Here is a 26,541-nt window from a genome sequence, read left to right as displayed (position 1 = left end):
GGGCTGGAAACACACTGTTCCAGAAAGTTCTCGAACACATTTCAGGAATTCCTCCCTCTCTTTGCCCTTTACACTGTTACTGTCCCAGTCTATATTGAGATAATTGAAATCCCATTATAACTACTGTATAGTTTATGCACCTTTCTGTAATTTGCTCCTCTATTGTTCCTTAATTCTAACCAAATAGATTCTGTCTGACCCTTCAACCACATCATCCCTTTCCAGTGCTATAATAGTTTCTTTGATCAATACAGCCATTCCCCTCCTCTTTCCTTCCCCATCTTTCCTGAATATCTTGTAGCCAGGAATGTTAAGTACCCAATCCTACCCTTCTTTGAGCCAGTTCTCTGTTATTGCCACCAAATCAGTCACATGTGGCGACTTGAGCCTACAGCTCACCAACCTTATTTACCACACTACGTGCATTTACACACATGCACTCCAATCTGATCTAAGATTGCCATGCATTTGCCCCGTCTGATCTAAAGAGGAAGTTTTGCTACAGCTTATCAAAGCTCTGGTTGGACCACATCTGGAGTAGTGTACAGTTCTGAGCACTGCACCTTAGAAAGGATATATTGGATTGGAAGGAGTGCAGCGCAGATTCACCAGAATGTTACCAGGATTCCAAGGGTTAGATTATGAAAGATTATATAAACTAGGCTTGTATTCCCTGGAATATAGACGGTTAAGGTGCGATTTGATTGAGGATTTTAAGATTTTGAATGGAATCGATAGGGTAGAGAGAGAGAAACCTTTTCCGCTGGTCGGGAAGTCTAGGACAAGGGGGCATCACCTTAAAATCAGAGCCAGGCCATTCAGGAGAGAAACTAAGAAACATTTCTTCACGCAAAGGGTGGTAGAAGTGTGGAATACTCCCACAAAATGCAGTAGATGTTAGTTCAATTAATGATTTTAAGTCTGAGATCAATAGATTTTTGCTAGCCAAGGGTATTGAGATATGGAGCCAAGATGGGTAAATGGAGTTAAGATACAGATCAGCCATCTCATTGAATGGAGGAACAGGCTCGAGGGATGAACGTTCCACTCATGCCACCACCAGTCAGAGTGCCTGCAGGTCGATGATCACTGACCCTCTCCATATTTTGTTCCAGAGTGAACGGACCTTCTACCTTGAGGCGCCATTCCTGACCTTGTGAATCACTGTACTGATACAGTGGCTTTGTTGAAAACAGCTCACAGATAGCATTATTTTGCCCCTTACTGAAGCCTCCCCTCCTGACTATACTTTCCACCTTATCACCAAATCACAGCATGATCGCTCCCCCTATTCCTCTTGTATCTTCTCTTCCTCCAAGCATCTTACATTGTTCCAATCTTCTCACCTCTCCTTTAAAATCCCTGTTCTCTGCCAGCACTAATCAAAGTCACAAATGACATCTTCTCTGCCAGTGACCATTGAGCACTATCCCTGCTCGTCCTTAGGAACAGGAGCAAATCATTCAGCCCCTCAAGCCTGTTCTGCCACTCAATTAGATCATAGCTGATCTGTACCTCAACTCCATTTACTCACCTTTGCTCCATATGCCTTTATACCATTACATAACAAAATTGTTACCGATCTCGGTCTTCAAAATTTCAATTGACCCAGCATGCAGCCTTTGGGGAAGGAGTGTTCCAAATTTCCACTACTCTGTGGAAAAAGTGCTTCCTGATTTCACTGAATCCCTTTGCTATTTTAAAAAACTTTGATTAGGTCAGCATTCAACTTTCTAAACTCAATACAAACCAAGTTTATGCAAAAGCAAAATACTGCGGATGCTGAAAGTCTGAAATAAAAACAGAAAATGATCGAAATACTCAGCAGGTATACAACCTGCCTTCACAACTTAATCCTTTAAGAAAACAAAAGATGACTTTCATTGACATTAACAGTTTGGAATCCCAACTTTCTGCAATGGTTTGCCCCAGATTAGGTCAGATGCAATCACTAAGTAAAAAAGGAACAAAAAACATTTTAACTACTGTGTTGCTAATCTTTAGAAACAGCTGAACATTCTAGTCTATCCTTCTCAACTAAGTTATTCATCTAGCCTTTTAATTTAAAAACAATTCATTTGCCTATTGTCCAATTCCATCTAGATTCCTATTGCTACTAGATTTTCAAATAGTCAGCTATACTTGGATGTGGTCCCTCAACCAGGTGATCACTTGATGACATACATCAGGTCACTGATGACACAAAAGATGGTTCCCGGAACGACCACTGAATAGATGTTAAGAAAACCATTTATTTACAGTTGACTAGATCTTTTCTTTTTCTGAAGAAGTTGCACATCCAATCAGTAGCTCATCAGATCACAAGGCGGCGGCCAAAATTCCATATCTGATCATAGGCTCTAGAAATGTCAAGTCGACTGCTCTAACTTTATGTTGGACATTAAGAAATCACTTCATTTCTACAGCAAAACGTTAGTTAATGATTCTAAAGCCAAATAAGCTACCAAATAGGTTGCAGTATTGAGACATTGAACAGGGTCTCATTTACTATGGTTTGAAGAGTTTTGACAATTGGTACAAGGGATATTGATCTGACATTGATTCTCTTCCACCAATTTTCACTCATACGGGACATCATTTGACAGGCAACGACAAGTTCAGCTCTAACTGTCTTCTCTCAAAGCAGAGCTGAAGTCCTGGAATCATTCTCTACTTTTCTCTAACAAGCCTGGGTATAAAAAAAATCACACAATATTCCAAATGTGATCCCAGTGATCTATTAGTTAGAATAATTTTTACATTCAAATTCCTGAAGTATCCCAGTATTCAATTAACTGTTAATAATAGACCCATACGGGCACCCTTTCTACACTTCCCACCACATAGTTCTACTTGTTATATAGCAAGACAATTCTAGAAGATAAGCAGCTTTTAAAACATGAGAACAGGCTATGCTAATGGGCTACGGTAAGGTGGTTTTTCATAATTCATTTCCCACAATTACTAATGGACAGCCTATCATGTGTGTTATTTCCTGTTGCAATATGCATTATCTTACACCTACTATAAAATACATTCTCCATTCTTAACCCATCTACTTTATTGGTCCAGATATTTTTTAATCTTGCTTTTAAAAGTTATACTTATCACCTGGTCACATAATAGAAAAGTTTGTCCATACCTAATCAGATACTGCTTCTTCAATAGACTGCTAAACAATGTTTTGCTTTGTACTACATACTGAGCTGAACCACTAACTGTTAATGGGTTCCAGAGGACAACATGTCTACTTGTTGGTATAATCCCTCATTCTGAAAAATGATTTATATCAGAAAGCATCTACCATATCCATCTTCAATATTTTAGGCATTAGTTTGGCTTTGAAGGCTAATTTTCCAATTTTCAATGAAACACCAAATTTTCTAAATTTGCTCTCACCTTCAAAATGGTGAGTGGAAGCCAGGAGGAACAAGCCATGTAAATGGCTGTAAACTTAATTTTTTTTTTTAAGGAGAGAAGAGGCAATAAAAATGACCAGTTTGAGGAATAAAATTATGCAAGTTAAATCAAAGTAGAACAGAGAATGGTGGAGAAGAACTGGGAATGGGTGAACAAATTTTGTGTTTAAAATTGTTCTTTAGGATTATTAGAGTAAAAGCTGACATTTAAGCAGTTTTCTATACTTCTTTACTGCATTGTGTTTATTTCAGCATCTCAGTTAGAACTTGCTCTTTGGGTTGACCAATTTTACAAGTTGTTTTGTGACTTTTTGGCAGGCTACGGGTTAAAAAGTGATGTAGGTGAAAGAATTGTAATTGTTCAAAAACAAGGATACCCCACATTGGGAGTGCACACATGCACAAGTCCATTTGATGAGTCATTAGTTGAATGGACCTACAGTTTGAAATTTCCTGCTCAAAAGGCAATCACATCAGTTATCAATCTTAAAAGGAAGTGATTTCCACAGTCAAAACAGTCATCCAAAAGGTAGGACACCTTAGGCATGTCAGGAAAGTGCACTAACTTCCCATTGTGACCACACAGAAAAGCAATATCCCATTATGGTCTGACAAGTATCGGCAACAAACCAAAAAATCCTTAAATAATCACACCTCACTGCTGATGAAATGAGAGCGCGTTATGGAGCATCTGGGTCAATGTTCAGAATTTACATAGAGGATTAGCAGAATTCCACCGTAAGAGAGGGAACCCAACTGACCACACGAGCTAAGTTACTTTCCAGCTTTTGCAAGCTGAAAACAAAAGCAACTCAGCCTGCCAAGTGTACAATTAGCCAATTCAATGATTCTTAATCTACTTTCTACTGCAAATGGTCTTTATCTGCAAAGTTATGTGTTCTAGGTTTCACTGCTCCATATCCAGGTTCAAGGAATTTTTGCTGAGAAATCTTTTATAAACTATTAGAGACACGAAAATGAAGTTCTAGTCACCAAGGACTGAATCATCATTCAGCAATAAACCAGGCCGATAGAATTTTAAAATCAGATACACGTGCCAGTCAGCTCAGAAAATTCCCCCTTTATACCATGGGCAATATTTGGAGCTAGAGGTATGCGAAAACTTGGCCACCTTGACCAATCCATTCATCAATCCCACACATTTTGCCTGCTCAAGTTACCTCAGCTGTAATGAAGGAATTGGTTGAAAGATTTAAAATAGGTTTTAAAAAAAATCTTACGTGCACGCCTTTGCTCATGCAAGTGGTCCTGAGGCAATTCTTTTTTTGTCAAAGGTAAATCAAAGGAAAAGTATTGTAGAGGTGTGAACTGACAGAAAGGAGCAGTCATTTGGCAGTTCAGGAGTGAATCCTGCACACCCATTTAGCTGATCAACGCATTCCCAAAGTGAAAACCTGCTTCATAAAGTTTAGGAAAGCTATTTTGTTCATCTTAGTTCACCCATCCAGGAAAGTCTTAAAGCTCTCTCCACTCCAATTGTAGCAAAACACCTCCACTACTCTATTTGGAAATCCATTCTATGTATTCAGCATTCTCAAGAACTTTGATACAAGTCAAACTAACCTTGTCATTATTTGTTTGAATCAATCTCTCGGTCATACTCAATTTAGTTTACCTTTGCTATATCATTTACTATGTTACATGCTACTAATCATCTCCTTTCAAAGCTGAAAGTCCAAGTTCCTCCAGTCTTTCCTCATGAGACCAGCCTCGTTGCCCTTTGCAGAACTACCTCCAGCACTTGGAGGTTCCTCCTGTATCAAATGATCAGAATTAGACGTAGTACACAGAATGGTCATGAGAGCCACAATAAGAGTGGATTTAAGGATAGGCAAAATGGAAAAGGAGGGAGGGTAGTCCTAATAAAGGCAGTAGTGAAAAAGGATCTTAGCTCAGAAAATCAGGATGTAGAATCAGTATGGGTGGAGCTAAGAAATAACATGGGGCAGAAAACACTGTTGGAAGTAATTTATAGGCCCCCTAACAGTAGTTATAGTGTTGGACAGAGTATAAATCAGGAAATTAGAGAAGCATGTAAGGGTAATGCAATAATCATGCGGGACTTTAATCTTCATATAGACAGGGCAAACTAAAGTGGCAAAAGTAGTTTGAAGGACAAGTTCATGGAATGCATTAGAGACAGTTTTCTAGAACAATGTGTCAACGAAGCAACTAGGAAACAGGCTATTTCAGATCTAGTATTGTGTAATGAGACAGGGTTAATTAGTAATCTTATAGTTAAGGATCCTCCGGGGCAGAGTGATCATATGATAGAATTTCAAATTGAGTTTGAGAGTGATGTAGTTAAGTCCGAAACTAGGGTCTTAAATTTGAATAAAGCCAATTACGTAGGTATGAGAGATGAGTTGGCTACGGTGGATTCGGAAATTAGATTAAAAGATACTACGGTAGATAAGTAGTCACGAACATTTAAAGAAATAATACATATTTCTCAATGAATATACATTCCCTTGAGGAATGAAAACTCCACAGGAAAAATGATCCAACCATGGCTAACTAGAGAAGTTAAGGATAGTATTAGATTAAAAGTATTAGATTAAAAGAAATGGCTCAAAATGTTGCCAATAAGAGTAGTAAGCCTGAGGATCGGGAGGGTTTTAGAAATCAAAGGATGCCCAAGAAATTGATAGAGGGGGAAAATTGAATACGAGTAAACTAGGAAGAAATATAAAAACAGATTGCAAGAGCTTCAAGTGTGTAAAAAGGAAGAGATTAGTGAAAGTAAATGTGGGTCCCACAGAAACAGGAGAAATTATAGTGGGGAAGAAGGAAATGGCAGAGACAATAAACAAATATTTTGCATCTGTCTTCACAGTAGAAGACGAAAAACATTAGGAATAGTGGGGCATCAAGGGTCGAATGCGAGTGAGGAACTTAAAGTAATTAAGATTAGTAAAGAAAAAGTTCTGGAGAAATTAATGGGACTAAAAGTCGACAAATCCCCTGGACCTGATGGCCTACAGCCTAGGGTTTTAAGAGGTGGCTGCAGAGATAGTGGATGCATTTGTTTTGACCTTCCAGAATTCCCTAGATTCTAGAACAGTCCCCGTGGATTGGAAGGTAGCTAATGTAACCCCACTACTCAAGGAGAGAGGAGAGATAAAACAGGGAACTATAGGCCGATTAGCCTGACATCAGTAATAGCAAAAATATTAGAATCTATTATCAAGGACATAGTAACAGCACTTGGAAAAATCATAATATGATTAGGCAGAGTCAACACTTTCATAAAAGGGAAATAGTGTTTGACAAATCCATTAGAATTTTTTGAGGCTGTAACTAGCAGGATACATAAGGGGAACAAGTGGGTGTAGTATATTTGGATTTTCAAAAGGCATTCGATAAGGTGCCACACAAGAGGCTGTTACACTAGATTAGGGCTCATGGGATTGGGGGTAATATTAGCATGGATTGAGGATTGGTGAACGGACAGAAAACAGAGTAGGAATAAACGAGTCATTTTTGGGGTGGCAGGTTGTAACTAGTGGGGTGCCACAAGGATCAGTGCTTGGGCCTCAGCTGTTTACAACATAAATCAATGACTTAGATGAGGGGACCGAGTGTAACTTATCCAAGTTTGCTGATGATACAAAGCTAGGTGGGAAAGTAAACTGTGAGGAGGACGCTAAGAGGCTGCAAAAGGATATAGACAGGTTAAGTGATTGGGCAAGAAGGTAGCAGATGGAGTATAATGTGGGGAAATGTTAAATTTTCCACTTTGGTAGGAAGAATAGAAAAGCAGAATATTGTTTTTAAAAGGTGAGACTAAGAAATGTTGATATTCAGAGGGATTTGGGTGTCTGTGTACACGAATCACAAAGTTAACATGCAGGTGCAGCAAGTAATTAGGAAGGCAAATGGTATGTTATACTCCAACCCCCTTGCAATAAAGGCTAAGAGTAAGGAGGTCTTGCTGCAATTATATAGGGCTCTGGTAAGACCACACCTGGAGTACCGTGTACACTTTTGGATATACTTGCCTTAGAAAGAAATACTTGCATTTATATAGCATCTTTCACAACCTCAGGACGTGTCTGCTTCATTGATGACCTTCCCTCCATAAGGTCAGAAATGGGGATGTTCGCTGATGATTGCAGTGTTCAGTTCCGTTCGTAACCCCTCAGATAATGAAGCAGTCCGTGCCCGCATGCAGCATGACCTGGACAACATCCAGGCTTGGGCTGATAAGTGGCAAGTAACATTTGTGCCAGACAAGTGCCAGGCAATGACCATCTCCAACAAGAGAGAGTCTAACCACCATCCCTTGACATTCAACGGCAGTACCATCGCTGAATCCCCCACCATCAACATCCAAGGGGTCACCACTGACCAGAAACTTAACTGGACCAGCCACATAAATACTGTGGCTACAAGAGCAGGTCAGAGGCTGGGTATTCTGTGGCGAGTGACTCACCAAAGCCTTTCTACCATCTACAAGGCACAAGTCAGGAGTGTGATGGAATATGCTCCAATTGTCTGGATGAGTGCAGCTCCAACAACCCTGGAGAAGCTAGACACCATTCAGGACAAAGCAGCCCGCTTGATTGGCACCCCATCCATCACCCGAAACATTCACTCCCTTCACCACCGTTGCGGCAGTGTGCACCATCTACAGGATGCACTGCAGCAACTCGCCAAGGCTTCTTCGACAGCACCTCCCAAACCCGCAACCTCTACCACCTAGAAGGGCAAGGGCAGCAGGCAAATGTGAACACCACCACCTGCAAGTTCGCCTCCAAGTCACACACCATCCTGGCTTGGAAATATATCGCCGTTCCTTCATCGTCGCTGGGTCAAAATCCTGGAACTCCCTTCCTAACAGCACTGTGGGAGAACCTTCACCACACGGACTGCAGCGGTTCAAGGCGGCGGCTCACCACCACCTTCTCAAGGGCAATTAGGGATGGGCAATAAATGCTGGCCTTGCCAGCGATGCCCACATCCCATGAACGAATAAAAAAGTGCTTTACAGCCAAAGAAGTACTTTAGAATTGCAGGCACTTGTAATGTAGGAAACGCAGTAGTCAATTTGCACACAGCAAGGTCCCACAAAGAGCAATGTGGTAATGGCCAGATAATATTTTTTTTAATGCTGTTGATAGAGGGATAAATGTTGGCCAGGACATCAGGCAGAACTCCCCTGCTCCTCTTTGAAATAATGCCACAGGATCTTTTGCGTCCATCTGAGGGGGCAAACGGGCCTCGGTTTAACGTCTCATCCGAAAGACGGATGAAGGGGTGCAAAGAAGGTTCATCAGATTGATTCCTAGGATGCGAGGGTTGTCCTATGGAGGAGAAATTGAGTGAAAGGTGTCTATATATTCTGGAGTTTAGAAGAATGAAAGGTGATCTCTTTGAAACATATAAAACTTTACAGGGTAGATGCTGAGAGGCTGTTTGCCCTGGCTGGAGAGTCTAGAACTTGGGGTCAAAGTCTCAAGATAAAGGGTTGGCCATTTAGGACCAAGATAAGGAAAAATGTCTTCACTCGAAGGGTTTGGAATTCTCTACCCAGGGACCATTAAGGGAATCAAAGGATATGGGGATAGGGCAGGAAAATGGATTTGACGCAGAAGATCAGCCATGATCTTATTGAATGGCAGAGCAGGCTCGAGGGGCCGTATGGCCTACTCCTGCTTCTATTTCTTATGTTCTTAACAGCAATGATCTCCATATCGGGACTAAATATGACACCGAAGGTGGGGATGGAAAGAAAGAGTTGGAATCTAAATTGGAGGATGTCTATTTAAGAGATTCACGTGAACTGAATACAGAAAATGTCCTTTTTGGAAGTCATGGAATTGAAAGTATTTCACACTGACTATCTAATTATCTTGGCACTAATTCTTGCATTTTTTAAACCCATGACAAATCAGTTGATTTCTTTACACTGCGACCAGTTTCCTTACTGCTTAGAGCATGTTAAATTAAAAGGGACAACCATTTAAAGAGTTTACTATGACAGCTGTGAACAAAGCTTAAAGACACTTGTTTAGTTCATGGAAAATATATTTTTAATTTGAACACCTGACCAAAATTGACCTATAAATTAGCAAAATGTTAAACAAAAATGCTGACAAAATTACAATAGCAAAACATTCAAATGAAGAATACTTGAAATGACAGCTTATATATAGCTTAAAAGCAAAATCGTAGCTTCCAAATTTCAGAATTAATGTAAGGAATCTTACAACACCAGGTTATAGTCCAACAGTTTTATTTCAGAATTGTCATTCCTTTCTGTTGCCCAGTGAGTTCAAAAGATCAACATCCTTCTGTACCGTAAGAGTCCTGCCACTACCGTGTACAAGTGGAGTTACTATTGAGTTTTCTAGCCTTGAATCATCCAAAAACGTCAGATTTCACATGTACGCAGGTGACACCCAGTTCTACTTTACCTCCACCTCTCTCCACCCCTCCACTGCCTATGATTTGTCACGTCACTTGTCCGAGGATTTAATTGGAGGATATTTCAGTATTGGATAAGCAGAATTATCCTCCAATTAAATATTGGGAAGACCGAAGTTACTGTCTTCAGCCCCCACCACAAACTCCATTCCGTAGCCACTGATTCCATCCCCCTCCCTGGCCACCCTCAGACTGAAGTAGACTGTTTGCAACCTTGGCATCCCATTGGACCTTGAGCTGAACTTCCGACCCCATATCCTCTCCACCACCAAAACTACCTACTTCCACCTCAGTAATGTCGCCTGTCTCAGTCCACGTGCTGCCGAAACCCTCATCCATGCTATTGTTAGCTCCAGATTCTACTATTTCAATGCTCTCCTGGCCGACCTCCCATCTTCCACCGTCAATAAACTTGAGCTCATTCAAAACTCTACTACCCATATCCTAACTCACACCAAGTCCCAGTCTCCTATCACCCCTGTGCTCACTGACCTACATTGGCTCCCAGTCCAACAACGCCTCAAATTTAAAATCCTCGCCCTAGTGTTCAAATCCTTCTACGGCCTCGACCCCTCCCCCCACCCATCTCTGCAGCCTCTTCCAGCCCTACAACCATCAGAACTCTGCATTCCTCAAATTCTGGTCTCTGTTGCATCTCCGATTTCCTTCGCCCCACCACTGGCGGTCGTGCCTTCAGCTGTCTAGGCCTCAAGCATTGGAATTCCCTCCCTAAACGTCTCCGCATCTCTACCTTTCCCTCCTCCTTTAAGACGCTCCTTAAAACCTACCTCTTTGATCAAACTTTTGGTCACCTGTCCCAATATTTCCTTAGGTGGCTGTGTCTAATTTTGTCTGATAACGTTCCTGTGAAATGCCTTGGGGTGTTTTACTATGTTAAAAGGTGCTATATAATGCAAGTTGTTGTCATAACAATGCCCACTACATATCTATCTGTACTCAACACATTGTCAGAGACATTATAGGTAAATGTTCTAATAGAATTAGGCCAAGTAAGGGAAAAACAACAGATCCAATCACTCAAATCACATTTAAAAATTATGCCAATTGTGTTCTGCAACCACTTTGGCAGCAACTGTAAATTTCAGGTGGGCTACTGCAAGGAAATAACAACCTTCGTGGTAAGTGTCAGAAACTGTTATTTGGCTGTCAATTTCCTAACTTATGTAAACGTTGAGACATGCCAGCCATACAAGTTCCCTGGCCAAAATGAGAAGAAATTGTTACCTCAGTAATAATGCCCCACAGAAAACAGCAACAGTTTTGTGCTGTCAGGAGTTAAATAGAGATCAGAATGTTTATATTTAGCACTATGAATTGTGGTTGCTTCATCTCTATTAAAAGAACTCTACCATAGTTTAAATTTAAAAGTTTATGCCTAAGTTAAAGGCATTCTGGTTGCTAATCCATAGCATTTTTCAACAACTTTATAAGTTACTGCAATAGTAACTACAGAGACATGGGAATAGCCTGGCTATTATGGATAGTTAGGGAGAGAGTAAATCAATAAAAATACCATTGTAAATTAAAAATGATTAAAGGAGGGTCTGCATATCTAACAAGTTCTAGTGATAGGGAAAATCAAAGCAATGCCCGAGTGAAATAGGTCTGCTAAAATGCAAATCAAACTACTTTAATAGTTTATAAACATGGAACTGGCTCCTCTTTTTCCCCATAAGAAAATGTTCATAAAGAACTTGGAAAGTAAAAGCCCATTCAGCCCCTCAAACTGTTTCCTTCCACACACCATGTACAAGTTGGATCATGGTCTCAATCATTTTTTGTGGGAGTTGTCTAATCAAAGGTAAGCTGTAAAATTTCTCTAATCCCAAAGTAATCTTGTACAATGAGGAAATTACAATGTACTTACCCAACAATGCACTTCACAGCTAACATTTCCATTGTCTCAGCAGCACAGGGATCATTGTATTCTGTGGAATACATGATCATGTATCTATACTTATCCTTACAACCTTCAATCCTGTTCTTAACCAGATATTTCTCTTTCAAATGAGAAAATTAACAGCTTCAAATGAGTTTGCTTAGTATATTTCACATTTACCATTCTGGAATGGGGGAAATGTGATAGGGAAAGAAAATTAACCCTCAACTTGCTGGAGGCTAAACTTTGATTTATAATTCTGCAATCACAATCCAAGTTAAAGAACCTGCTCATGTCTACATTTTATAAACTTAGAGGTTTAAAGGCATAGATCAAGAGCCCCCATCTATATTTTCTCAACAAAGTTCAGCTCTGCAAGTTTCACACCACAACCTTCAGCCCTAAGCCCAGACTCAAACAATAGCTAAAATAATTTAAAACAGGTCAAGAAATCAGGAGTACAGACATGCAGAGACAGTTGTCAATTAAAAAGATCTCACTTACACAACTGCAGAGATAGAGATAGCACAAAAATGCAGTTTGGCATAAAAGGAATAGCATATGCATGGCACATGCAAAGATGTAGATATCTGACAACAGAGTCACATTTAAATAGCTATATTTGTAATCATGTACAATGTTCAAAAAAATCTGTGACGGAATACAAATGATGGATGAGTAAAGGCCATTCCACCCATTGAAGTCCATCACCCTAGTAGCCAAACTCTCCCCATTACAGCTTCCAGTCTGACTCTGAACATTCCCATTGTTTTTGTCTTTAATACCCCAACTGACAGTATGTGCCAATCTGTGGTTTTAAAAACAATTTCGCACAAATTTATTTTATATTCTCTGATCCTACTTTCCTATTTTGAAGTAATATGCTGGACACCATATAAACCATTTAACAGTAGTGGATCTTCCACACAAATCTGGAAGAAATGCACTGAGAATGAAAGGGATAGTGGGGGTTTTTTGTTGACTGCTAGGAAATTTAAGCCAATCAAAAATGTGAATGTGTGTTATGAATATTTTAAAAACTGATGGGAGCTAGATGCAAGACTATCAATATTTTACATTGAAATACTGCTCAGTTAACCCAAGAAATGGAGTGCAGTTTGATGTTTGCTGTGATCTGACTGTAACCTAAATGCAACAGTGCTTCCCCATCACTATAATGCAAACTTACTGAAGTACTCTGCTTTTTGCTAATCCTGATTTGTTCATCTTTAGTAAATTGGATGCATGATTTAGGAATGAATCACAGTATAAATGAGAGGGGTCATTTAGCTTATCCTTACAATGCCACCATGACAGCAGCATCAAACTCTCTGTTCGATGATTCCAGAATTTCAGCCTCACTACCGTAACTGGAAGATCATTTCAGGTAATCAGAGAGAAGTGCTTCCTGACATCAGTCCCCAACGTTATTTTTTAAGTTTGTATCCATGTCATCTTATCCTACAGTTCTAGTTTAACAGTGCTCTGGATTTCTGTCCCCACTCAGCTATTTTCAAGGCTGAAGTATCCAAATTTTTCTAATATTTCCTCATATAGTTCTGACATTAGGGATCAATCTCACAGCCCTCCTCTGCACCACTTCAAAAGCTTGGATGTGGTGCTTTGATGACCAGAGCTGAATGAAGCATTCGAAATGCAGCCTGAGCAGAGTACTATACAGCTCTGACATGACTTGGGTATTCACGGCCAGTAGTAGCACTCTTTCGTTTCAGTCAGAAGGTTGTGAGCTCAAGCTCCACTCTAGAGACTTGAGCAAATAATCTAAGCTGGCATTCCAGTGCAGTACTGAACTGGTGCTGTCTTTTGGAGGAGACATTAAACCAAGGCCCTGTCTTCCCCCTCGGGTGGCCGTAAAAGATCCGATTGCACTATTTGAAGAGAAGGGAAATTCTCCCAATGTCCTGGCCAATATTTATCCCTCAACCAACATTAAAACAGATTATCGGTTGGTATTCTCATGGCTGTTTGTGGAACTTTGGCTGCCAGGTTTCCCTCAGAATCTACACTTCAAAAGTACTTAATTGGCTGTAAAGCACTTTGAGATGCCCTAAGGTTGCGAAAGGCACTATATAAATATACGTTCTTTCTTTTCAAACCCTGGGAAGGCATTTTTTCCCAGTTCAAACCAAAATGGCTAATCCTCAGATTTTGTTTCACAAATTCAAGTGTTTCTAAGCTGTATGAAGCACAATAAAATTGACATGGTAGACTGCATCAAAATACTGTAGTTCATTACAAACTCTTGACCCACAACCTATTAAAAAAAGTCCTCTATGCATAAAAGACTGATTTTCAACCCATTTTTCATCAATTTAGGCAACTATCAAGCAGCACAAAGAAACACAATTATGAATTAGTACTCAAATGTCATCATCCTACTAGGTCTTTATAAAAGCAGATATGTTGGACAAGCTCTGTGTGAAGCCTAGATCAAAAGGCCTATAGCTGTGCATTCTCTCATTTCACCTCGAGACTGCATAACCTTTTAAATAAAAAGGTAAAAAATGTGTATGAGCTATACAAAGCCACATAAATTATACCCCAAAGTGTAAACAGAGTGGTTTCTTGCTCAGTGTCCCAGCACGAGCCTCCCATTGCTGTAGTTCAGGTGCAATTTCAATCATTTTCCAGGCTCACGCCATTCCTCCTCCAGAATGTATTGACATCTCTTACCCACTATACCTACCATCTCCCACTTATGTCATTTCCTTCCCTCCTACTTTCCTAAATCATTTACAAAGTCTGGCCCTCCATTATCGTTTCAACTCCCACAATTTCTCTCAGGCTACAATCCACATCTTATTCATAATCGATCAGCGTGACACACCATCAATACATTGCCAATTACAGCTGGTTACAGTGCCAATTACATGGGAACAGGAGTAGGGAGTCAGTCTTTTGAGCCTGCTTCGCCATTCAATTAGATCATGGCTGATTAGCAGCTCAACTCCATTTACCCACCTTTGCTTCGTATCCCTTGATACCCTTACCTGACCAAAATCTGTCTTGAAAGCTCTAACTGTCCTCTTGTCCAGACTTTGTTTTTGGGGGCCGGGGGGGGGGGCGTGGAGAGAGTGTTCCAGATTTCTACTGCCCTTTGTGAGAAAAAGTGCTTCCTGATTGCACTCCTGAATGGCCTACCTCTAATTAAGGTCACATCTCCTTATTCTTCATTCACCCACCACAGAAATTAGTTTCTCTGTGTCTACCCCATCAAATCCTTTTAACACTTTAAACAACCATAAGCAGGGTCGTACCTGTAATTCCCCACCTGGTTAGTTACCAAACAGCGGCCATTCCCAACAAGTAGGGAGAATCAGAGGAAATGTCAGTCTACTGTTTGCGTGCATCCCAGTTGTAGCGGTTTGGGAACAGGTTGCCACTTCACTTGATGCTTGGTGACCAGAGGACACAAAAATGTTAAACAATGGTTCCTATGCCCCCAAATATCTACCAACATGTCATGCCCTGAAATTATAGGATAAAGTTTCGTGGCCTTGAATAGACACAAAAGTTTCTTACCCCAGCTGTACCATCGTGGAAAGTGTGGTGAGGGAAACTTTGTGGAATAGTAATGCTGGGAACAGCTTAGCCCCCTCCCAGCATTTATGGGGAAGCCAGATAAGCACACAAAGAAGAAAGGAATAGAAGGTTATTCTGATAGGGGTGGATGAAGTAGGGAGGAAGGAGGCTCGTGTGGAGCATAAACGCTGACATAGACCAGTTGGGCCAAATGGCCTGTTTTTGTGCTGTGGACTCGATGGAGCTGGGACTCAATTCAATATCAAGAAGTACTTTTTTTAAAAATTCATTCCCAAGGATGTTTATGTCTATGATGGTAGCAGAAATCTGAAATTCTATCCCCCAAAAGGCTGTGGATGCCAAGACAGTTAGAGCTTTCAAGACTGAGATTGATCAATTTTTGGTGGGTATGGGTATCAAGGACAACGGAGTTGAAGTACATATCAGCCATGATCTAATTGCTTGTGGGGCTGAATGGCCTACTCCTGTTCCTATGTTTGTTGGCCATTCCAAGTTGCCCTGAGAAGGTGGTGGTGGGCCTTTTAAGTTGAATGATTTGCTAAGCCACCTAAAAGGGCAATTAAGAGTCAATCACGTGGTGTTGGACAAGAGTTACATATAGGCCAGGTCAGGTAAGAACTGCAGGTTTCCTCCCTTAAAAGGTCATTAGCAAACCAGTTGTCACATTTACTTAAACCAGCTTTTAAGAAAAATGTTATAAACTAAATGCAAATTCTTAAACTGCTATGGTGGGATTTAAAATCACATCCTCTGTATTACTGGTCCAATAACATAACCACAACACTGCCGTATCCTCCAATAATGCCTAGTTTATCAGAATGCCCAATTTTATGGATGGAAAGTTACCAGATTAATCAGACGCTCCAAAAAACTTTTTAATTCTGATAGTTGGAAAATAGCTTGGAAAACAAATTTCAAGTCAAACTATCTATATTGGTAGAAAAAATGTATTAAAAACATATTCATATATCAGTGTGAATACATGCACACATATATTAGCATACTCTTATTCAAGCCCCATTCCAGACAAGCACATAATAGGCTGATATTTCAGCGCAGAACCGAGGGAGCCTATCTTTTGGATAAGACATTAGACCGAGAACCGGTTTGCTCAGTTCTCCCAGTGACTTGCTCAACATTTATCCCTCAACTAACTCCAATTTGCACACAAGTTCCCACAAGCAGAAATGAGAAAAATGACCAAATAATCTATTTTTGGTGATGTGGCCGAGGGATAAATATTGGCCAGGATAACTCTCCTGCTTTTCAAATAGTGCCACTGGATCTTTTGTAGTCACCTGAGGATCTCATCCAAAAGACGACACTTTTAACAGTGCAATCAGTACTGCACTGAAGTGTCAGCCTAGGCTACATGCTCAAGTGTCTGGAATGGGCCTTCAACCCATAACCTTCTGCCTCCAAGGTGAGATTGCTATCACTGAGCCAAGGTTGACACCTTTAAAAAAGGTGATGGGGAACTATAGTTTATTCAATTATCCCACAACCCCAATATGAAATGGGATATTTTTCAATCTTGTTGCTGTTTTATGCTTTGTTAGTCAGCTCAAGCTGACATGGCGAGTCCAAACCTTCCTTCTGTGACATCATTTCTGCACAAAATGTATATTCTCAGGTTATCTCAACAGCATTCTAAAAGTATAAAGCATAAAAACAACTAGCACTTATATGGCACCTTTAATCTTGCAAAAAGGTCCCAAGATGTTTCACATAGGTGTAAATCAGACAAAAATAGACATCAAACCAAAGGAGGAGATATTAGGAGGGGGCGACCAACAGTTTCGAAGAGGTGGGTTTTAAGGAGGGTCTTAAAGGAGGAAGGAGATGGAGAGGTATGAAGGTTAATGGAGAGTATTCCATAGCATAAGACCTAAGGCACGGCCACCAGTGGGGCGAAAGGGAGGAGGATGCACAAGAGGACAGAAAACGCTGGAAATACACAGTTCAGTCAGCATCTATATATAATGAACAAGTTATGGCATTTCAGGTGTATATCATCAAATGTCATAACCTGTCTTTTCTCTTATAGATCTCTGTGAGCTGCTGTACCACTTCAGCATTTTCTGTTCTTATTTCAGATTTCCAACATTTGCAGTTTTTCTTCTTTATTGGCTAGCACTACTCAACCACACAAAGAATAGCAAATTACAGGGAGCCTTAATGCAGATTAAAACTACCATCTGCCTGAACTTAACTTTAGCACACAAACGGTTCCCTTCTAAATCAAATGGAACAACCAGAATTGATGCTCTACCACCAACTACTGCAGTGCCACATAAGCAAACTGCTCAACGAACAATATGAAAATATTTAGTAGAAATATTTTGCTCCAAAATGTCAAGATGAGCAAGGTTTCTTCAAGCAGAACTGATCATGCTCTTATAGGATGTTGTGTTACATTAAAAACCACAACTTGCCAAAACAGCATACATTTAAAAGTTTTCTACTAATAACAGTTACAAGACCTGCCTGTCATTGATTTTTATTGGTCGGTCTTTGCACTCAATTCTAACTAAACTATATAAGCACGTTACGCATTTCTGCAAAAAAAATTAGAATACTGGAAAGCAAGCAGCAGTGGCTTTAATTTTCTTGGGATAACAACTGGAACAAGCACACAAAAGACAACACTTGATTTGTCTGCTTGCTGCTAATATAGAAAGGATTTCTGGTGCTTAGTACCTTTGTGTTAAGAATCATGAGCAGGAGGAAGGTTTTCTGCAAACAGCAATCATCAATTATCTTTAGAAAATATCTAATATCTTTATATCTAAATATCTTTAGAATTATAGAGCTCCATGAATAACACATGTAAGTTAGAGATTATCCAAATAGCATCCTGGAATTATTAGTGGGCCAGATCTTTATCTATATCTATCTCAAAAAGAATAAGTGCAACTACACTTTCTACAAGACTCTAGAATTGGCAAGGGTTTTACATGTTCATCCCAGTTACATGCCTCAGGACCTGTGGACACAAAGTTTCAATCCTGCATTACTACATAACACAAAATTGGGGCTCAGGACTAAGAATTTGTATTAGGACTACAACATGGAATTCAAAAGATTTTACTTCATTCAAATTAAATTAGACAGTTTTATGTATACAATCGATGCTATTGATACCGCTAGTGTATTAAATAACCAGTGGCTACATAGCCACATATATGGGAAACAGTTATGAATTATTTTCAGAGTAAAGTGAAGATTTTGGATCATTTATTTACATCTATCCAAAAAAGCAAGGGCTACCCAGCAAATAGCTCTGATTCAACTAAGAAATAAGTTTTTTTTAAAAAAGGTTAAATACTAGTCTTCTCTTTGGCACTGTCCTTTAATCTTTGTTTTCACTGTTTCAACATAGTGATCAGAAAGTACTCAAAAAATGATTTACAACATTTCCAATTAATACTGTAGATTAATTGTAAACATGTGGTTTTGTTTCTGCTAGCATAACTTTGACATTATTGCTCCTCTACCAAACCAAATAGTTTTTTCTACTTCAATAGCTTTCACCAAAATCCCTTCCTTCCCTCCCAATTTTTGCTGCATCTATATTAACTACAATACTTAGTCTTTCTTTGCACTCCAATTCTTTCTAACTAAACAGAACTTGCATGAGTGTATTATCATAGTGGCAGCACTTTCTTAACATGTGCCCCCGGGGCAAGTATAGTCCAGCGTTAACCAAAAAGATTGTCATGCCTTTGGCCTTAAACAATAGTGCTTCAAACTCCAACATACTGCCTATACAGTGTAATAATTCAATAGTATATTACGCACTATCCTGCAAACTGAACTATATAATCTGACCAGTTAAAATACCAGAGTGAAATATTTTGCATTATAATTGTTTTGATTTTGTATGGGGTTCAAGTCTATCCACAGATTACAGTGGCAGTGATTAATAACAAAAATGTTACAGTTTTCAATTTACTGATCTCATACATCTGGCATAAATGACAGAACTTGGCCTTGGTCTGTTAAGAATAGCACTGATCTCCTGATGCCTCAACAACTTTATCCTGTAATGTTGACCTATAAAGACCAAGGAGGTTCCAGATTTACATAGAATTAGAGACATTAGAACATGGAAACAGGCTGTACAGCCCAACTAGTTTGCGTTAATGTTTATCTTCCACAAGCAGTATTCCTAAAACAGTGTACCCAACCTGCTGTTATATCCCTTCATTCCCCTTTTCCTTCAACCATCTATCTACCCCATTCTTAAATGTTCACATGATCTCTGGTTCAATCATTAACTTTGGTAGTGCATTCCGCAGCCTCACAACCATCTGTATAAAAAGAAAACTTTCTCCTGCTCTGTCCTAAACCTTACATCTATGCCCCCTCCTTCTAGACCCGTAATTTACTGAAAACAGTCGGTTTCTATCTACTCTCTCCCATACCTTCATTTAAAACACCATCAAATCATCCCATCACTTCTGTTTGAATGAAAATACCCCCATTTTTCAAGTCTTTCGTCATATTTGTATTTTCTCATACCAGGCAGCATCCTGGTGTCGCCCAACAATGCACACAGTATTCCAACTGTGGTCTTACTAAGCTTTTATATAGATTCACCATTACATCTCGAATTTTAGATTCTGTATTTCTTGCCATAAAATCTAGTTTTCCATTAGCTTTTTCTTAACGGCTTTATTCATCTGAGGTGCTGTTTTTAATATCTCTTGAACCTGAGCTCCCAAATCGCTCTGCCCACCACCCCCCCCTTAAAGTATTACTTTTTAAAACCAAAATGTACCACTTCACATTTACTGATACTGAATTCCATCTGCCATTTTTTGCCCATTCTACCATCAATATCCCCATGTAGCTTCCTTTGGTCCTCAGAATTATTTGTTTTGCCTCCTAAGTCAATATTTGATCCCCCAGTGAACTGATTCAGCCAAAGCAACAACAGGGGTGCTAAAATTGGCTTCAGTGTCCCAACGTTGAATGGAAGGAAGGGGGAAAAAAAACAGCCACGGTTCAATGTTTCTTGACTGCTTTGCAATGACCTCTGTTGGAAGTGCACGTGTGGACGTTGGTTGAGGATAGGATCAAGCTCAGCTCCTATGTTCCCCACTGCTGAATATCCTGCCAGCAATCACTATTAAGGCTCACATGTAAATATTGCCTTTTGCATGCGAGGTGACTGCAGAACAGGAAGGATTCGCCACTCTGAGAAAATTGGTTGTAAAAACATTTCAAATGAGAGCTTATTTGACTTCTAATCTACAATAAACTGATCATTTGACCAGTGAAGTTAATTTCCATAACAAAAGACCCTTAAATAAAATAGTAAAATACTATTACTTGCAGGGAAAAATTTTCAATATCTAGATTAATTTTTATAAATTGTGTTTCTCAATTCTACAATTACTTTTGAAGCATATTACAGTAATCTGTTTAGTAACAATAAATAGTCCAGAGATTTTAACATGAAATAGGCATGAAAAGGGACAACATAGGACATGGCAGAGCATAATTTAAAGCATACTGTTACACCATGCACGTTCAAGACGAGTCAAAGCATTGCTATTTCTTAATAGGATTATTTATGTCGTGTAGAGGATAGCATCAGGGCCACTGATTTAGTATCATAATTACTATCAAAAAAGCACAAATAATGATCAGGTGATAAGTAGAAATCTTATCTGCTTTCAAAATTAATTTGTTTTAAATTCCCCCTACCCAGTACTGCTAAATACCAAATCTCTAATTCCACTGGTACATCTTGGATACCATCTTGCTATGCATTCTTGGCTTTAAAACTGTTAAAGGGTCGAGCCTGATCTTTTCCTCACCTGGATACCATTACATATACACTTTCCAACAGTCAAAAATGGGAACCAAAGGTGAGGCATTTCCCTCTTGCTCACAAACCCAAGGATATGGAAGCTGTGCCCCAATAGCTTCCCTACTTGAGAGCAGCTAACTCAAGAGCAGACCAGGAAACATGACACTGGACTTCTCTATGATTTACTCACTAAGCATCAGAAAAATTGTTAAATTTTATATGGCTTAGTAGCTTCAACAGTAACATAGGGACTCGGCCACTTTCAATCCAGGCAGGCTAGTATGAAAGAAGTTCAAAGCAGCAATAAAGTTTAATTTCATCTCTAAAAATTGCTATTCATTTAATTTAGAATTTCTTGAACTACAGAATACAACTATTTGCTCAAATCAGTCATTTCTTTTCCTGCAGTTTTACCTAGATCACTTTGAGTTTTTAAATCTTTAGTATTGGATTAAAGCAGATAGCAAAAAGCTTAAAAACACTGACTCAATATGTCTAGGTAATACAAATTCACACACTAGAGAGGACATTGCAGTAACCACGTGCGGCTTGAAAACTAATTGAAAAGTTTAAGTTTTACAATCAAACTATAAGCCGTTAATACTAGTTTCTAGGAGTTAAAAGATCAAACTGAACTTAATTACACAATATACCTTTATGAAATTCGTTGTATAAAATTTAACGTGGCAGCATGTCAGCACACCAATTCACATGCGTTTCGACCCGTGTTCAGGAACTGTATCAAGCCATTCCCCAGCAGTGGGGCGCAGTTCGGAGCGAAGGTCACCTCAGCAACTCTCCTACACACCCCATAGCAACTAGAGGTAGTGTGGTTGGAATAAGCAAATCAGTCTACATTCTAATTTGGGGGGAGATTTAATTCCCACCAGTTTATTTTTATTCTGTAACATCTGATCAAGCAATTAGAATTTTACATTTAAGTGTTCAGACATAGCAATTTACAATATGATTTATCAGCTTATGGAAGTATGGAACAACGGCAACTACGTTAACTTCTACTCTAACCTTAAAGCAGTCTGTTGATTTATATTTCTTAAATAATCCTTAGATGTACAGATCATGGGGGAGGCATCTGAATTTCCAAATACTGTACATACCTGAGGATACAAATATCAGAACTTCACAATACTTCACAGAATTAGGTACACCATTACTTTTACTTACCTTTGACCAATTTCAAAACAACCTTCATTCACAATATTGAGTGAATTCTTCAATGAATTTAGTTCAGATTCTATTCCAGTTCAAAACATGACATTTGACCTTGATATAGAATCTTAACCATATAAGTTGGAAGATCCATGCCAGAACTACAGCAGTGTCCACAGTTTAGCCTAGATGTTCTGTGAAACAACATCCTACTTTTTTTTTAACAAAAAAAAACATCCTACTTTTGTTTGTAACATTTGCCTTTGAGCAATAAAGGACCAACCTGCACTGTCTGTCCTGTGGTCATACAGAACTAGATTCAAAAGTCAGATTTAAGAACATAAATAGGAGCAGAAGGCCTTACGTCCCCTCAAGTCTGTTCTGCCATTCAATAAGATCATGGCTGATCTTCGACCTCAACTCCACTTTCCCGCCCTATCCCCATGTCCCTTGATTCCCTTAGTATCCAAATATACATCAATCTCAGTCTTGAATATACTCAACGAGTGTGCATCCACAGCCCTCTGGGAAAGAGAATTCCAAAGGTTCACAACCCTCTGAAGAAGTTTTTCCTCATCTCAATCCTAAATAGCTGACCCCTTATATTGACACTATGCTCCCTAGTTCTAGACTCTCAGCATCTATCCTGTCACGAACTTTATACGTTTCAATGAGATCACCTCTCATTCTTCTAAACTCCAGGGAATATAAGCCCAGCCTACTCAATCTCTCATAGGACAACCCTCATCCCAGGAATCAATCTAGTGAACCTCCGTTGCACACCCTCTAAAGGCAAGTATATCCTTCCTAAGGTAAGGAGACCAAAACTGTACACAGCACTCCAGGGTGTGGTCTCACCAGAGCCCTATATAATTGCAGCAAGACCTCCTTACTCTTATACTCCAACCTCCTTGCAATAAAGGCTAACATATCATTTGCCTTCCTAATCACTTGCCATACCTGCACGTTAACTTTCTGTGGTTCGTGTACACGGACACCCAAATCCCTCTGAATACCAACATTTCTTAGTCTCTCACCTTTTAAAAAATATTCTGCTTTTCTATTCTTCCTACCAAAGTGGATAATTTAACATTTCCCCACATTATACTGCACCTGCCACCTTCTTGCCCACTCACTTAACCTGTCTATATTCTTTTGCAGCCTCTTTGCGTCCTCCTCAGTTTACTTTCCCACCTAGCTTTGTACCGTCAGCAAACTTGGATACATTACACTTGGTCCTCTCATCCAAGTCATTTATGATATAATGTAAACAGCTGAGGCCCAAGCACTGATCCTTGCAGCAACCCACTAGTTACAACCTGCCAACCCAAAAATGATTCGTTTATTCCTACTCTCTTTTCTGTCCATTAACCAATCCTCAATCCATGCTAATATATTACCCCCAATCCCATGAGCTCTAATCTTGTTCCAACATGTTAACGGCTGATACCCTGAGTATGCTCTAAATACCACTGCAATAAGTGAAAATCTATTTAGTCCAAAAAGCACTATCTGATTTTGTAAGCAAATTTAAATCTAGGATTTGTTGCATTTGCTCAGATGATGAAATATTACTGCACTGTAGTATATTCTCCTCTTCTAACTCCCAGGGTGTGTAAAATGCTTGAGAAATTAAATTTACTTCAGACATACTGAATAAAATTCAGATTAATGCATGTACCAATTGCACCAATTAGAGAAAGGAGAGGAGGAAACTCCAATAGGCAGCAGCATTTACTAGAGCTGGTATATTTTACACTGAATATCTCAGAATGCTGGTCATGGATGTAGAACGATAGACAGGTTCTACCTGAATGCACCCAGACCGTCTGTTCTATGTCGCATCTTCCTATCTAAAGAAAACTGACATGCCACTGTGAGCAGGCAATCTACATTTCCATGTTGTAATTTCCATATATAAATCAAATGTATACAAAATTAGGCCAGTTGACCAAAATAAACTGTCTGAAAACAAAAAGGAGGATGTGGCAGATTGTTTACTAAAAGCAGGATTATCTACAAATTGATTAAGAAAAGCCAAACAGCAAAAATCTAATTTATTGAAGCAAACGGCCACACTCATGTTCAATTAAGTATCTTTTTGGCATACAACCCAAATACTGAATCAATAAGTGAGCGCATTTATTAAAGCCATGACGTAGAAAAACACAGTACAAGTAAAAAAAATGCACGATAAATGCCAGGCCCGGCAGCGATGCAGTGTACCTAGTTAGAGTTGATGATAGCTTTCTGTGTGGATATACAGTACACCAGTACCCAAGGAAAATAACGAACCCCTCTCCGGTAACCTTCACTGTGATGGAATTCAAAAACGTTTTCAAGTCAATTTTATTCATTTTGCACGCAGGTATTGACTTGCATTTAAAATGAACATACAAAAGAAACTAGGTTTAAAATTTTGTTATTTCGATATCACATACATACACAAAACGGATTGACGTGTCTCCGAGTTAGCGCAGTTGCATCAGAGAAAATCAAAGAGAAAAAACTGAAGGAAATTTTAGACGCACAAGAGACAGTCGAAAAAGCAATACAAACCGTCCCTTGAGTTTATGAAAGCTTTTTGTTATGTTCAAAAAGGGGCAAATTAACGGAAAACAGCTAAATACACCAAATGGCCAGACGCATAAAAATGTAATTGACATCGTTCATAAAACTATTAGATTTTAATGTCTTTCAGTTCTTGAAAGCAGCAGCCATAACCCGTCCATTTTGAGCATTCGTATCATGCTCCTAAACAGCAGAAACAAGGATTTAAAAAGTGTCGGCACCCCTTCAAAATTCAATCCTCACATTTAACATTTATATATTATATAAAAATAATTTTTAAAATCGCATGAGTTTTTTTTTAAAATGGTTATGCATCTGCAGCTCGGTCGCAGCAGAACGATCCCGACCATTTTCACATTTGTAGTTTTTTTTGGTTGTTCGCTAACTGAAAGGAGAATATTGTCGCCATCACAAAGAAAACACAGCCAAACAATTCACTGAACACATCAAGTTAGATTTTATCGACACTGGACGGTAAATCTGTTTTATTTTAATTGCGCTTTAGATGCAACCATGCGCCTTTAAGTAACCTCCACAGCTAACAACGTCCATTTTAAAAAAAACAATTCTTTTACACTATCCTTTCTCCCCGGACTTCCCAGATTTGGGGGGGGGGGGGGAAAGAGAAGAGAAGAGAGATCGCTAGCTGCCGAACTGAGTCGCGTCAGGAAAAGAAAATTAAAAGTTAAATTCGTGTTTCTATCGGCTTTCGCTTAAGAAAGTTAACATTTTTTTTTTAAAAGGGTCCAAGTTAAATAAGAGAAAATTCGGTTTTTTTTTTGTTGAGAAAAGCCAGAGTTTTGCGGCTATTTCCGCGCCTCACTGCATTCCTGAGGTGAGAGAGAGAGCCCTTCATCTTCTCTGGGAATGGGAGTCAATGACCGAGGGGGGGCTCCTGCGCCAACAAAACTCAGCAAACGCCAAACGTCCATTTTTTTTTTATTATTTTTCTTCTCGTTTCCCTTCACACGGAGTTCGCTCTCCAAACAAATAAATCTCCTCTCCTCCCTGCGACATTATAAATTAATACTGAAATAACGAAGTTGCCGGAGGGAGAGGGGGGGGGGGCGGCGGAGGTTCAGCCCCGTCGCAACGAACCCAGAGCCCCGCAGATTTTTAGTGAGCAGCCTCAAAACGTCCATCTTTAAAAAAAAACACTTTATAACAAAAAAAAATCGTTTTTATTTTGTTTCTCTCCCTTCCCCACATCGAGGTTTGATATCTAAACAAAAAAAAGGTGTGTTTCATGGTGCTGGAGTTTGTGTATATGTAGGAAAAAATATAAGCTACCGCTTACCAGCAAGTACCGGACCGAGCACCTCCCTCCCTGCCTGCCTGTTGTGTGTATTTTTTTCTCGCTCTCTCTCTCTCTCTCACACACTCCCCGCACGGCTCAACCTCCTTCTCAAACCGAACCCAAGTAGGGGGAGGGAAGCGGCGCGACACCACATCCGATACCGCCCCTTACCCGCTGCGTCATGCCGTACAACGCGTGGACGCAACGTTCAGTATAGAACCCAACTATCAGACACTAATTCGTACATATTGAAAGGCAGAAGAGGGAAGACCTTTCATTCCGTCCACAGAAACGATTCTTTCTTACCAGTGCATTAAGTCACTCACATCTAATTGTATTTCCAATAACT

At 39.5% G+C, this 26,541-nt stretch overlaps 1 protein-coding gene across 4 annotated transcripts in view; it reads right to left on the bottom strand.

The window, feature by feature from the left end:
• fam168a (family with sequence similarity 168 member A) overlaps window positions 1-26,327 on the bottom strand; it is a 99,942-nt gene extending 73,615 nt beyond the window's left edge. For 2 of the 4 annotated variants that reach the window (XM_067985860.1, XM_067985861.1), the window contains exon 1: window positions 26,193-26,327. The gene's annotated coding sequence lies outside the window, so the exon portion shown is untranslated. The remainder of the gene's footprint in view (window positions 1-26,192) is intronic. The other 2 variants (XM_067985858.1, XM_067985859.1) reach the window with 1 other exon arrangement.
• Window positions 26,328-26,541: the final 214 nt, after the last annotated feature.

Source organism: Heptranchias perlo, chromosome 6, assembly GCF_035084215.1.
Source record: "Heptranchias perlo isolate sHepPer1 chromosome 6, sHepPer1.hap1, whole genome shotgun sequence".
Lineage (NCBI taxonomy): Eukaryota > Metazoa > Chordata > Chondrichthyes > Hexanchiformes > Hexanchidae > Heptranchias > Heptranchias perlo.
The sequence above is the reverse complement of the archived record's forward strand: the minus strand, read 5'-3'. Positions and strand labels throughout refer to the sequence as shown.